The sequence below is a fragment of the Anabrus simplex genome, chromosome 1, assembly GCF_040414725.1.
Source record: "Anabrus simplex isolate iqAnaSimp1 chromosome 1, ASM4041472v1, whole genome shotgun sequence".
Lineage (NCBI taxonomy): Eukaryota > Metazoa > Arthropoda > Insecta > Orthoptera > Tettigoniidae > Anabrus > Anabrus simplex.
This window is the reverse complement of record NC_090265.1, coordinates 1,749,075,804-1,749,089,099: the sequence shown is the minus strand read 5'-3', so window position 1 is coordinate 1,749,089,099 and position 13,296 is coordinate 1,749,075,804.

Genomic DNA, 13,296 nt, shown 5'->3' with positions numbered 1-13,296 from the left:
GTCGAATACATAGTTTTCGGGGGTCGCCGAAGTGAACTGTATACTCTGGATTTTTAGTATCAGGAGACAAACAACGTGGGGGTAAGAAAGCCCAGGAACCGTTAGGGGCGGGGGGGGAGGGGGTTCAGATAAACAAATTAACGAAAATACTGTCGAATCCATACTTTTTGGGGGTCGCTGAGATGAATAGTGACACTTCAGAATTTTTTTTAAGTTCAAGTTCAACCTCCTTTGGGGTGGGGGCGAGGGGGAGTGATATATAAAATTACACGAAAATAGTGTCGAATACATAGTTTTCGGGGTCGCCGAGGTGAATTGTACACTCCGGATTTTTAGTATCAGGAGACAAACCACGTGGGGGTAAGACAGCCCAGGAACCCTTAGGGGCAGGGGGGGGGGGGTGCGAAGGGGCTGAGATATAACAATAATCGAAAATAGTGTCGAATCCATATTTTTCGGGGTCACTGAGATGAACAGTGACACTCCGGAATTTTTTAAAGTCCAAGTTCAGCCCCCTTCGTGGTGGGGGGCGATGTGAGAGTGATATATAGAAATAATAGTGTCGAATACATAGTCGCTGAGGTAAATAGTGACACTCCGAATTTCAGGAGACAAATCACATGGGGGTAAAACACCCCAGGAACCCTCAGGGGTGTGGGGGGGGGAAGGGGATTAAGATATACAAATCATCGAAAGTAGTGTCGAATCCATACTTTTCGGGGTCGCTTAGATGAATAGTAACATTGCGATATTTTAAAACTCAAAGTTTTGCCCCTTTTAGGGTGGGGAAAGGGGGAGTGCGATATAATGGTAATCGAATATACTGCCAAATCCATAGTTTTCCGGGTCGCTGAGATGAATAGTAACATTCCGGATGTTTAAAGTCTAACTTCAGCCCCCTTTGGCATAGGGGGTGAGAAAGGGTGAAACAATAGATTGTCAGAAATGACCGAGATAATGGACGTGTGTATGTTCCAGTATGACTTACTACCTGGAAAACGTACTGTGGGAGTAAGACGCCCCTAGAACCACTAGGGAAGCGGGTAAAATATTATCCACACTAATAAATGGAAGTCTGTTTGGCGCGATCTATATATACTGTACTATATATATCTATTAAGGCATAAAAATGAAAACAGACGTAAATTAGTGAGACCATTCTAGGCATCTTAGAAATTTAAAACTTGGTACCAGACAACCTGATGACTTCAGGATCCCTAGAAAAATCTCAAATTCTCATAATTCTCTGAGGGGTACATGCTGGGAGTTTCAAACCTGCATAAGAACACAGTCGGTGATATTTATCCAGAACCTACAGGTTTTATGACCTTAAAAGATTCCTTACAGTCCTGATTTTTAACCCACTCCCCCATATCAAGATCGCAGCACAATCTCCCAGGCAAGCTAGGAAATTGTAATTTTGCAAAATTATAGCTTTTAGCATGTAACCGATGGAAAATTTACGAGATGTTTAAAAATTTTATTTTTTACCCCCGAAAAATATCGAAATATGGAGGCAATTTTAATGACGGTGCAGTCCTTCCTTTCGATGTATTTCGTGGCTAAACGGTTAGTCGTATCACAAAACGGATGGCACAATCTCCGTTCAATTTGGAGTGATCTACAACTTCGGTCCTATGACCTTTTGTCGTATCTCTATCCCTTATACATTACATTTTGCTCTATTTCTGGATTTACCTAAATTTTGCACTTTGTACACAAAGAATTGATGGTTTGATTCACTTATAGGAAAGATGGGATCATCAAATTCTACACGAACATTGGCCCACCCAGTAGCCATATGTGAGCCAAATTCTATGTTTGAAGCTGTCGCATAAGTATCTGAAAAGTAATGCACTGTGTGAAAATCTTACACAAATTTCACCCTATTCAACGTTTCTAAAACATAATGAATTGTGGTAGACAAGTGCACCTGTCGTTATCATCACAACTCCACAACTCGCACTTTACATTGGAAACATCGTCTGCGGACCTCCCTATGCTTTTTCTCGGATAACGCCAATTTACATGCAATTTAAAATTTATTATTAACTTCATGTACAGTAATTTACTTCGATATCCGTATACAATCTGGAATACCGTAGCGAAGCACGGGTACAATTGCTAGTTGTAAATAAAGGGTACAGACCTGCACATGTTTATGAGGGTATTTAGGGGTTGTAGTGAGAATGTAAAGGAGAGGGCATATAAGTCTCTGGTAAGACGCCAACTAGAGTATGCTTCCAGTGTATGGGACCCTCTCCAGGATTACTTGATTGAAGAAGTGGAAAAATTCAAGGAAATACAGCTTGATTTGTTCTGGGTGATTTCCGACAAAAGAATAGCGTTACAAAAATGTTGCAGAGTTTGGGCTGGGACGATTTGAAAGAAATGAGACGAGCTGCTCGACTAAGTGGAATGTTCCGAGCTGTCAGTGGAGAGATGGCGTGGAATGACATTAGTAGACGAATAAGTTTGAGTAGTGTCTTTAAAAGTAGGAACGATCACAAAATGAAGATAAAGCTGGAATTCAAGAGGACAAATTGGAGCAAATATTAATTTGCAGGAAGGGGAGTTAGGAATTGGAATAACTTAAAAAGGGAGATGTTTAATAAATTTCCAATTTTTTTGCAAACATTTTAGAAAATACTAGGAAAACAACAGATAGGGAATCTGCCACCTGGGCGACTGCCCGAAATGCATATCATTAGTGATTGATATATCCGCTTTACTTTCTTTCCAAGTATCCTGTAGGCTATAGTTAGAATGGTTTAACATGATCGACTAGTAATTGAGATATTTGAGTTCGAATTGTGGAATATGTCGAGCGATTTTACGTAAGTTGACTTCAGAATATTTATAAATAATAATAATAATAATAATAATAATAATAATAATAATAATAATAATATGGCTACCGTGTGCAGGCATATTGAATTGACACACTTTAAGCTGCCTGCTTGTCAGTTTTGCCGTTCTGTTTTTTCTCTACTCTGTCTACCGGACCTCTGCCGGGTGACTTATGGGTGAGTTTTAATTAATGCCGTTGGATAATAAGTAAACACCAAGTCTGTCACCAGAGATCTTATGACATTTAGTGAAGAAAGGATTTCTTCTGTCCTTCAAAAATTCGTCTACGTTTGATGGGTTTGAGCCTAGGATCTGCAGGCCGACACTACCACTTGACTGAAAAGCCTATTCGAAGCTGTTCTCTAAATCTTGTTCTGTATAGGTATTGTTGGGTGATAACCTGTGCGGGTACCCTTTCGATTATTAACTTTAGTAACAGTATGGGTTGTGTGTATGTAATATCTCACCACTGTGAGGTTGCCGGACTGTAAGCACAAAGTTATAGCTGCTCCGTCTTTTCTTACGGCTTTATTCTCTCTCTCAGATTTCCTTTCTGAAGCCGAAGACAAAGTTACTTAAGACTCGAGACCTGCCATGCATTACCGGTGAAGGGAAGTTTGGCCAGCTTAGTGTCGTATGGTTTCTAAAAGCGAGTATTTTTTTCTCTCCCTCTAATCCAGGCAATATATCACGGTGTGTTAGCAGTCGTGGCGCACGAACTTAGCATGTGCGTTAGGGTTACTCGCAGACCTCGCATTTTTCGGCTTCCATAACTTATATGTTCTGAAATAAAGTGCTTCAACGTTCCACTGTATACCAAGCTGTCGTTCAGGCAGTCCACGTCCACAAATAGAATTAGTATCGGATCGTTGTGTTTAATATTGTTAATGTACCTCGTTTCAGTTTTTAACGTGCTTTTCATTTTTACATCCATTTTAATTTGATTATCCGCTTCTGTAATACCGCTCAACTGCACTCGCGTCTCGCTTTACTGTCACTTCCTCTTGCTCATTCTGGTTTACCTGAGCCACATGCTGCAAGTAACGTTTTGATAAACTCCATCAGGAGATGCTCATTTTCATTATTAGTCTACGGAAATCTAATGCGCTCCACCATGGCTACATCAAGTTAACCGTTGGTATTTCGCTGTTTTAATCCGGCTATAAATCTTGTTGGGCCCTTATGAAACTTCTGCTGCCCAGAGTGTAGTCTGCCTATAGATAGAGTTAGTAGATCGGTAAAGTCGAAAACCTTTTCGATGACTCGTAGGAACATTACTAAATTTAAATCCGATGGTGGGCGGTGATGGCAGCAGTATTGGCCTAGCCCTTTCTATGAAATAATTAAGAACAGAACAAAAAGAAAGGCGAATTAAAATGGCAAGCTTAGTGCCCTGAATTGGCATCGTTTGGTTATAAAGATTTGTAGAATAGCATTTGCTCCCAAACAGTACGTTTCATGAATTTGGTGGTGGTGGTGGGGAATAAGTGTCGTATTGTGGTAAATGCCGGTTTGTTTACACATTTTCTGTCAGAAAAGATTAGTGTTTCAGCACAGGCAACGTCAATGCGTACTTGATATATAATTTTTGCAGACTGTTCACCGAAATCTCTTACCCCATTGTCGGCAGCCCTGAAGATGTTTTCCGGGGCTTCCCCTCTTCACGCCAGGCAAATGCTCGGACGTACCTTAATTAAGGCCACTGTGTATCCCTTCTCGCTCCCAGTCCTTTCCTATCCCTTCGTTGCCATCAGTCAATCAATCAGTCATTACTCATCTGCATTTAGGGCGGACGCTCAGGTGGCAGATTCCCAGTCTGTTGTTTTCCTAGGCTTTTCTTAAATGATTTCAAAGAAATTGGAAATTTATTGAACATCTCCCTTGGTAAGTTGTTCCAGTCTCTGGCTCCCCTTCCTACAAATTCATATTTGCCCCAATTTGTCCTCTTGAAATCCAGCTTTATCTTCATTTTGTGATCGTTCCTACTTTTACAGACACTACTCAAACTTATTCGTCTACTAATGTCATTCCACGCCATCTCTCCACTGACAGCTCGGAACATACCACTTAGTCGAGCAGCTCGTCTCATTTCTTTCAAATCTTCCCAGCCCAAACTTTGCACCATTTTTGTAACGCTACTCATTTTTCGGAAATCACCCAGAACAAATCGAGCTGTTTTTCTTAGCCTTTTTTACAGTTCTTGAATCAAGTAATTTTGGTAAGGTCCCATACACTGGAAGCATACTCTAATTTGAGTCTTACCGGAGACTTACATGCCCTCTCCTTTACATCCTTACCACAAACTCTAAATTGTATTTAGTGTTTAGTAAATACCTTCGTGATTATGTGCAAGAGATCTGTGCTCTTTATTTACAATCCCTTTTATGTGAATACCACAATGAAGATCTTTCCTTATATTAACACCTAGGTACTTACAATGATTCCCATAAAACCTATCTGTGTCGGTGCGACGTAAAACAAATTGAAAAATAAATCACTTACATCTTTACGTTTATGGGAGGCACTTTTGGGTTTACATATTTCACTCGCCCTTTTTACGTTCATTTAGAGTTATCACATTTCTTGCACCACTTCATCATTGTGAATGCCATGTTCAGATTCTAATATCAGATCATGGTTCGTAACTACTGTAGTTTAGCACAACACGATTTGTTTGTGCATCGCCACCGGACACTCAAGCTCTAAGCGTTGTGAGCTGCAGCCAATAGCCAACGGAGTAGCCTGCTGTGTTGTCAGTGGTGTTTCACAAGATTGTTCTCTGCTACTGTCAATAATCAATACCTGATCAGTGGAGATGGTAGCCTAAAGTTTAGCAAATTAAAGTCCGGCTTTGTGGCGAAATGGATAGAATGCTTGCTTTTGGTCCGACAGGGCCGGTTCAATTCCCAGAATCAACCCGTCGTACTCTTAATTCCCTAGCTTGGGGACTGGGTGTTTATCACGTCTTCGCCATTCATTCTATCCTCGTTAGGTCACTACCAAGACTACACAGATGCCATGCCCCATTATTATTGTTACGGGTTTACCCGTGGAGCAGAAAGAGGTTAAAGAAGGTGCCGGGGTGAATGCGAATGGGTCTGTCTACAATATCAAAGTTGAGTTAAAACTTTAAAAGGTTATATTTCTTTTCCAAAGACAAACTTAACAATATTTTTTACTGAGTGAACATGACAATATATTGGGTGCAAAGCAATGTTGAAACAAGTCTAGGAAAATTCAGAACTTTAACAATTTTGGGTTTCAAGCCCCTATTTTACAATATCAGAGGTACCGGATTCAGTTTACAGAACTTCATTTAAAATAAGAAATCCTTTAGTTAAGGGTAGAAATCCCCTAATTCAAGAACACTTGCTCCCTCAATTACAAATGTCAAGCCTTCCAGAGGCACCCTTCACAATTACAAACTCTGAAAAGAGCAGATAGGCTCTCCGTTTCTTACAGCCCGCACAAGGCAATATTACCTCAACCAAAGTTACACTCTCAATAACAAGGTTTAATCCAGGGGTATCTAGTACCCAACCTACGGGGCCTTCACGAAAAAGAACAGGTTAAAAAAACGGCCCGAACACAAAATGAATGGAGGCGTACACTTGCACTCCTAGATAATGAAGAGTGAAAAATCATAACGGGGCTCTTGGCCCAGAGATACAGGGGATAATCCCAATCTACTGAGGTGACACGAATAAAGGTTCAATTAATGCATTACGGAAAGGAAGAGAAACAGTTACAAAACGTAGTCACCTCAAACCAAGATGAAGGGGAGCTCGAGAGGGTACATCACTCACTATCCCCGGTTTACAGTTAAAGATTTTATGAAATTTTTACATTAGCCGGCAGAAAGATATATTTTAGAAAAGTAGGTTACATAACTAAAGATTCGGACCTTTCCCCTCGGATTAAGCTGCGGAGGTAGCTACAACAAGAACGATGTAATTTATGTGGTCATTACCTTATAGATGTTTTGCTGCCAACGAAGGAGGCCGCCCGCCTCCTTCTTAAACGTGCACACTCAGATAGACGACGATCAATTGGCCAAGAAACGTGAAAAGCCGCAGTTTATAAACCCTCAGGGAAGGTTCGAGATCATTTAAGACTAAACCAGCCACACCCTCTCAATTTAATTGGTTAATCTCAAAGTTACACTCAGAATCGAACAAGAAGCCTGTGATAGGTTAAAAATTAATTACAGAAATTTTTGATTGGCCAGATTCAAAACTGCCAGAAAGAAAAAAGGAGGGTTACCAACTTAAAAATAAATGAACATAGATCAGTTATGGAAAACCTATGAATACAAAACTTCTTTACGTTATAAGTTCTTGCACCTTGCACCAGGGTACATGATCATAGATTTTTGGTAGTAACATCTGTAGAAAAATGTCCAAATTTCTTGATGTATATCAAAACAAAACAAGGAGAAATTCAGTCAGTTTAGGAAACTGCATAATAACAAAATTACTTAATATTTCAGTGGAGACTTCTGATTATAGTTGTAACTTGTTGTGTTATTAGTTTCACTTTTGATTGATAGAGGAGTTCCTTTAGGCACTAATTTTGAATGCGGGGCATTGAGGTGTACCTCCGGGTAAATTATTATTATTATTATTATTATTATTATTATTATTATTATTATTATTGTTATTATTATTATTAAATTGAAATATTTAATTTTACAGTATTACCAGCAGTCGTGCCCATCGTACACTGGTTTATGAGCTTCCTCGGAAGATCAGCGGTAGTGTCCGACCCATGATTACAGTTTCGATTCCAACCAGCCGAAGAGAACACTAAACCTGAAAGAGTGCATTTCATTTTAGCAGATCTTGTACCTATAACAAGAAAACTATAATACTCCTATAACAGCAGCCTTGCAGTGTCTTTCTACAAGGATGTAAGGATGTTGAATCAAAAAGGAGTGAAATACCAGTACTTTGTTATCTGTATAATTAAGTCTGAAGTACGGGGTGTGGAAGTATATACAATGAGGAACGCATGTGTCAATTCGGAAACTTCCGGAGAACTTCGAGTCTTTGAGCTGTCCTTCGTTAGCAGTGGCGGTCTGACGGACCGAAGCCTAGCACATCTATCCCCCCGGCCCCCGCACCTATCGGGCGTTCAGCAGCAAGCCATGAGGTCCCGGCGAGGGGAGAGGGACGCAGTGTCTGGGCTGCAATATCTTTCTCCGATGCCTTGCGCTGAAAAAATCGAGCGATGTTTTATCTCATTGCTTTCAATTTTTGTAAATGGAACAATGTGCCAGATACTTACAATAAAATGTTTAGATTTCCATCGATTTCCTGTTCTCCTTAATAATGAATTAGGTAATTTCCTCCGTTTATAACTTTCTTCTAAAACCTACTTGTTCTGACTGCCCACCAAGCACGTATATGTTCTGTGAAGTATTGTCAGCCTATGCACTTACTAAATACTGTATTGGGAGGAAATATACGATATCTGATTTTTTTAAATTCATCGTGGCACAAAAATATTACATCCTTGATTCTTATGTAATTCCTATTAGCGGAAAAACCACCAGTTTGGGCGCAAATGCATATGCCTTCAATAAAAGTCTATCCAGGTACTGAACACGTTACACCGTGAATATTGAGAGGGAACGAGATTTGGCTAGGTTGCCAAGTTTATTTTGTAACACAATGTTTTATATTATTACAATGAAATGCAACGACGAAAATAATAACAACAATAATAATAAGTTGCATATTTTTTTTCAAAACCGAAGGAATTAAAATAATAGACTTACACTTTGTGATCAAAAGTATCCGGACACCTGGCTGAACATGACGTACAAGTTCGTCGAGCCATCCATCGGTAATGCTGGAATTCAGTATGGTGTTGGCCCACCCTTAGCCGTGATGGCAGCTTCCACTCTCGCAGTCATACGTTCAATCAGGTGCTGGAAAGTTGCTTGGGGAATGGCAGCCCATCCTTCACGGAGCGCTGCACTGAGGAGAGGTAGCGATGTCGGTCGGTGAGGCCTGGCACGAAGTCGGCGTTTCAAAACATCCCAAAGGTGTTCTATAGGATTCTGGTCGGGACTCTCTGCAGGCCAGTCCATGACAAGGATGTTATTGTCGTGTAACCACTCCGCTACAGGCCGTGCATTATGAACAGATGCTCTATCTTTTTGAAAGATGCAATCGCTATCCCCGAAGTGCTCTTCAGCAGTGGGAAGCAAGGAGGTGCTTAAAACATCAATGTAGGTTTGTGCTGTGATAGTGCCACGCAAAACAACAAGGGATGCAAGCCCCCTCCATGAAAAGCACGACCACACCATAACACCACCGCCTCCGAATTTTACTGTTGGCACTACACACGCTGGCAGATGACGTTCACCGGGCATTCGCCATACCCACACCCTGCCATTGGATATCCACATTGTGTATCGTGATTTGTCACTCCACACAACGTTTTTCCACTGTTCAATCGTCCAATGTTTTCGCTCCTTACACCAAGCGACGTGTCGTTTGGCATTGACCTGCGTGATGTGTGGCTTATGGGCAGCCGCTTGACCATGAAATCCAAGTTTTCTCACCTCCCGCGAACTGTCATAGTACTTGGAGTGGATCCTGATGCAGTTTCGAATTCCTGTGTGATGTTCTGGATAGATAACTGCCTATTACACTTTACGACCCTCTTCAACTGTCGGCGGTCTCTGTCAGTCAACAGACGAGGTCGGCCTGTACGCTTTCGTGCTGTACGTGTCCCTTCACGTTTCCACTTCACTATCACATCAGAAACAGTGAACCTAGGGAAGGAATGTGGAAATCTCGCGTACAGACTTCTGACACAAAATACATCCTATCACCTGACTACGTTCGTAGTCCGTGTGTTTCGCGGAGCGCCCCATTCTGCTCTTCTAATGACTACTGAGGTCGCTGCAATGGAGTACCTGGCAGTAGGTGGCAGCACAATGCACCTAAGATGAAAAACATATGCTTTTGGGTGTGTCCGGATACTTTTGATCACATAGTGTATATGGTACGAATATACACAAGAAATGCGTATTCCAATATGTTAGTAACCAATACACGCTGACCGTCACAATATTAAGAAATAATCTCGTTCATAGGACCAAATAATTTACAACTCAACCGTCCATCGTAGGACTACTTAGCTACACTCACTGCCAAGAGTTATAAACAGTATTTACAGTAGATAAGGAGGATGTCTTTGTTATCGCATCTTCACTGACTACTGGGTTCTCAGAACTGGCTGATTATTTCAAAACCCTTGTTGATTGTTGTGAGTGGCAGCAAGAGATGCTTTTATTATTGGAACGGGTTGGAAATCCCACATTCTTTCAGAAATATCTACCTTACACCTGTTGCCGAAAGAAGCTCTGCATTACAACGACGGCCTAATTTTGGAATAACCCTCTGTAATACAAATAATACTGTGTTGTGTGCTGTAGCTTTATCAATACGTAAAATCACTCTTCAGCTACAGAATATAGGAACAGTCATGGGCCCCTTGCTGGGTCTGCGGGGTCCTTGTCGCCGCCGCTGGATGAGAGGCCGGGTAGGAAAGGTGAAAATGGAGAGATGAGATTGGTAAGAACAAGTGAAAGCAGCGCCAGAATCAGCTAGGTGGCTCGAGGCTGAGAGTACTTGCGAGGGGAAGGTTGCCCGTTAAGAGCGCTTAGTGGCCCACACCTGCCAGTGACACTCCTTATTTCCTGGCTATTGATACTGTAGTGCGAGTGGCTAACCACCGCGGCTCAATAACAAAGCGGCGGTGAGGACTACCGCGAGCAATGACCACCCGGAAACAGTGTGTGTCCGTTCTCATGACGTCACTGGTGCAATCACGGCCTGATTGCATTGAACCGCCTGCATTTGTACACGCCACGTGTGGCTTGTTGACAGAGTACAGACGGTAAAGTTGGAAATGCATCACTTTTATAGCCTACATTAGCATCCGTGTTCAGGAAGAGCGGAAAATTCAGCAACAAACCTAATGCGTAAAACTCGTCTAAAACTGATTGCATTGTGGATGCTCAGGATTGCTGAAGTTTAGATGCCAGACCCCTATTACATTTTCTTCTTTTCAGGGCAAATGTTTGGCACTCTGGCGTCTCTTAGAAATCGGTTTATTTATTTATTTATTTATTTATTTATTTATTTATTTATTTATTTATTTATTTATTTATTTTATTTGGTCAGCTATGGGCCGCGTCATTTAAGCTCTTTTTCCATTATTCGCGGCCGTAGCCTTATTGAGGGACAAAATTAGCGTGCCCGGAATATCTACGGTTTAATTCTCAGTCCACTAGGTAATGAAATGGCGTATGGCTTTTAGTACCGGGAGTGTCCGAGGATATGTTTGGCTCGCCAGATGCAGGTCTTTTGATTTGACTCCCGTAGGCGACCTCCGCGTCGTGATGAGGATGAAATGATGATGAAGACGACACATACAACCAGCTCTCGTGCCAGCGAAATTAACCAATGATGGTTAAAATTCCTGACCCTGCCGGGAATCGAACCCGGGACCCCTGTGACCAAAGGCCAGCACGCTAACCATTTAGTTCACCAGGTGAATTGGCCGCACACTGCTTGTCATCTGTCTTAAGATCATGTGCGTTTGGGAGATAGTGGGTTCGAACCACAACATCGGCAGCCTTGAGGATAGTTTTCTATTATTTCCAAATTTCACACCAGGCCAATTCCGGGACTGTGGCTTACAGCCACAATACGCAGCTATGGTTCAGATTTTACGTCCCTTGGTTATGATTTTATTATAAAAAGAGTCACGTAAAACTGTAAGCTATTTCTCCGTCTAGTAGTATATTTATGGGCACATTTGAGCGAATATCTAGCTGTAGGAAGAAAGTAACGAGACTCCGTATGTCAACCATTCATGTTTCGTACATAACGCTTCTTGTGATCGCGAGTCCGTTTTCTCGATCTTTTAAACAAATCACAGTACTGAAATTGTAATGTCCGTTAGTTTAAGGCTAGGTGTAGAAAACACCGTTGTTCCCCTTCAAAAACACGTTATTACCGTAATCACAGGAGATATTGGCACCCTGGAAAAGTATTGTACGCGCACTTTTTAGTGATTGATTTTTGTACTGGGTTGAGGAGTAAGGAGGGAGCACTGCCGGTTCCGGTAATACTGCCAACTGAATGGAAATGCAATCTGAATTGAATCGATAATATGATCGATCGATATGAATTTTCTAAACCTTCATTATCTTACACCAACAACTGTGTCACACACACAATATATAATATTATATAACATTTTTCGATGCGAAACTTGTTCCTAGCATGAATTCTATAGTTTGGCTTTGCTGTGTAAACAACAACAGTACGAGTACGTAAAGTGTACGCCAGATGTCGCACAGCGATCGTAAGCGATTCTTAGTTTGTGTTTCAAAGGTTGCCAATACGAATCTCGAAGATAACCGAGGTCGACCGATTCAGCACTAGAGTGTAAATCTATCGCAAAAAAGTGCGCAGATAATACTGCAAGTTCAGTTATAATTAGAGTTCGGAGTATATGTAATTACACATTATGTTGCCATATATGTAGCTGCGAGAAAAGCTAAAAATGTCGGCGAATCATGCTAAAAGCACCATCATTCCAGCAGTTTAAAGTTACATATTTTTTACATATTTTGATGCATAATAAATATTTTGATAAATATGACATTTTTTAATATTTTGAACGATATAGCGCATTTGAAAGAAAACACAATTCTTTTTTTTTACTAATTTTACATCGATTTAAGTTTATTAATTAAACACTTAAAAATAGTTGTAAAAGTCCGTACGCCTCTAACATCTCAAAATAATTGAATAATTTAAAGTGAAGTATTCTGTCGAAAGAATCGCATCCTTTAGCTATGTTGGCGGTACAAGTCTTGGGTGTCTCGAGCTGTGTATTCCCTTGCACAAACTTTATCACGTTGTTCTCCTCTGATTTCTTTTGTGATCCCTTCGCCTGTCCTCGGTTTAATGTCGTATTTCAGAAGCGCCCTTTTTCTTTCTTTCTTTCTTTCTTTCTTTCTTTCTTTCTTTCTTTCTTTCTTTCTTTCTTTGGTTATTGCCCATGCTTCGCTTCCGTGAAGGGTTATACTCCATACAAAAGTCTTCGGAAACATTTTTCTAATAAGCATATTCGTGTTTGAGATCAAATGTATTCTCTCTTAATAAGGTCCTTCCATGCTTGAACAAGTCTACAATTAAATATTTCTTTGCCGGGAAATTTGAAATACGCGCCAGTTTCTTCATGTGAAGTCTTTTTCTATGTATATAAGAACATCTTAACATACAGAAGGCATTTGATGATCGCAGAAAATTTGGAAAAAATATTTAGCTATTAATTGTGCCTCCAAATGAAAATTTGAGGTTGAATAATATCTGCACTTTTAACTTTACATGGTCGGGGGTGAGCTGAAATTGA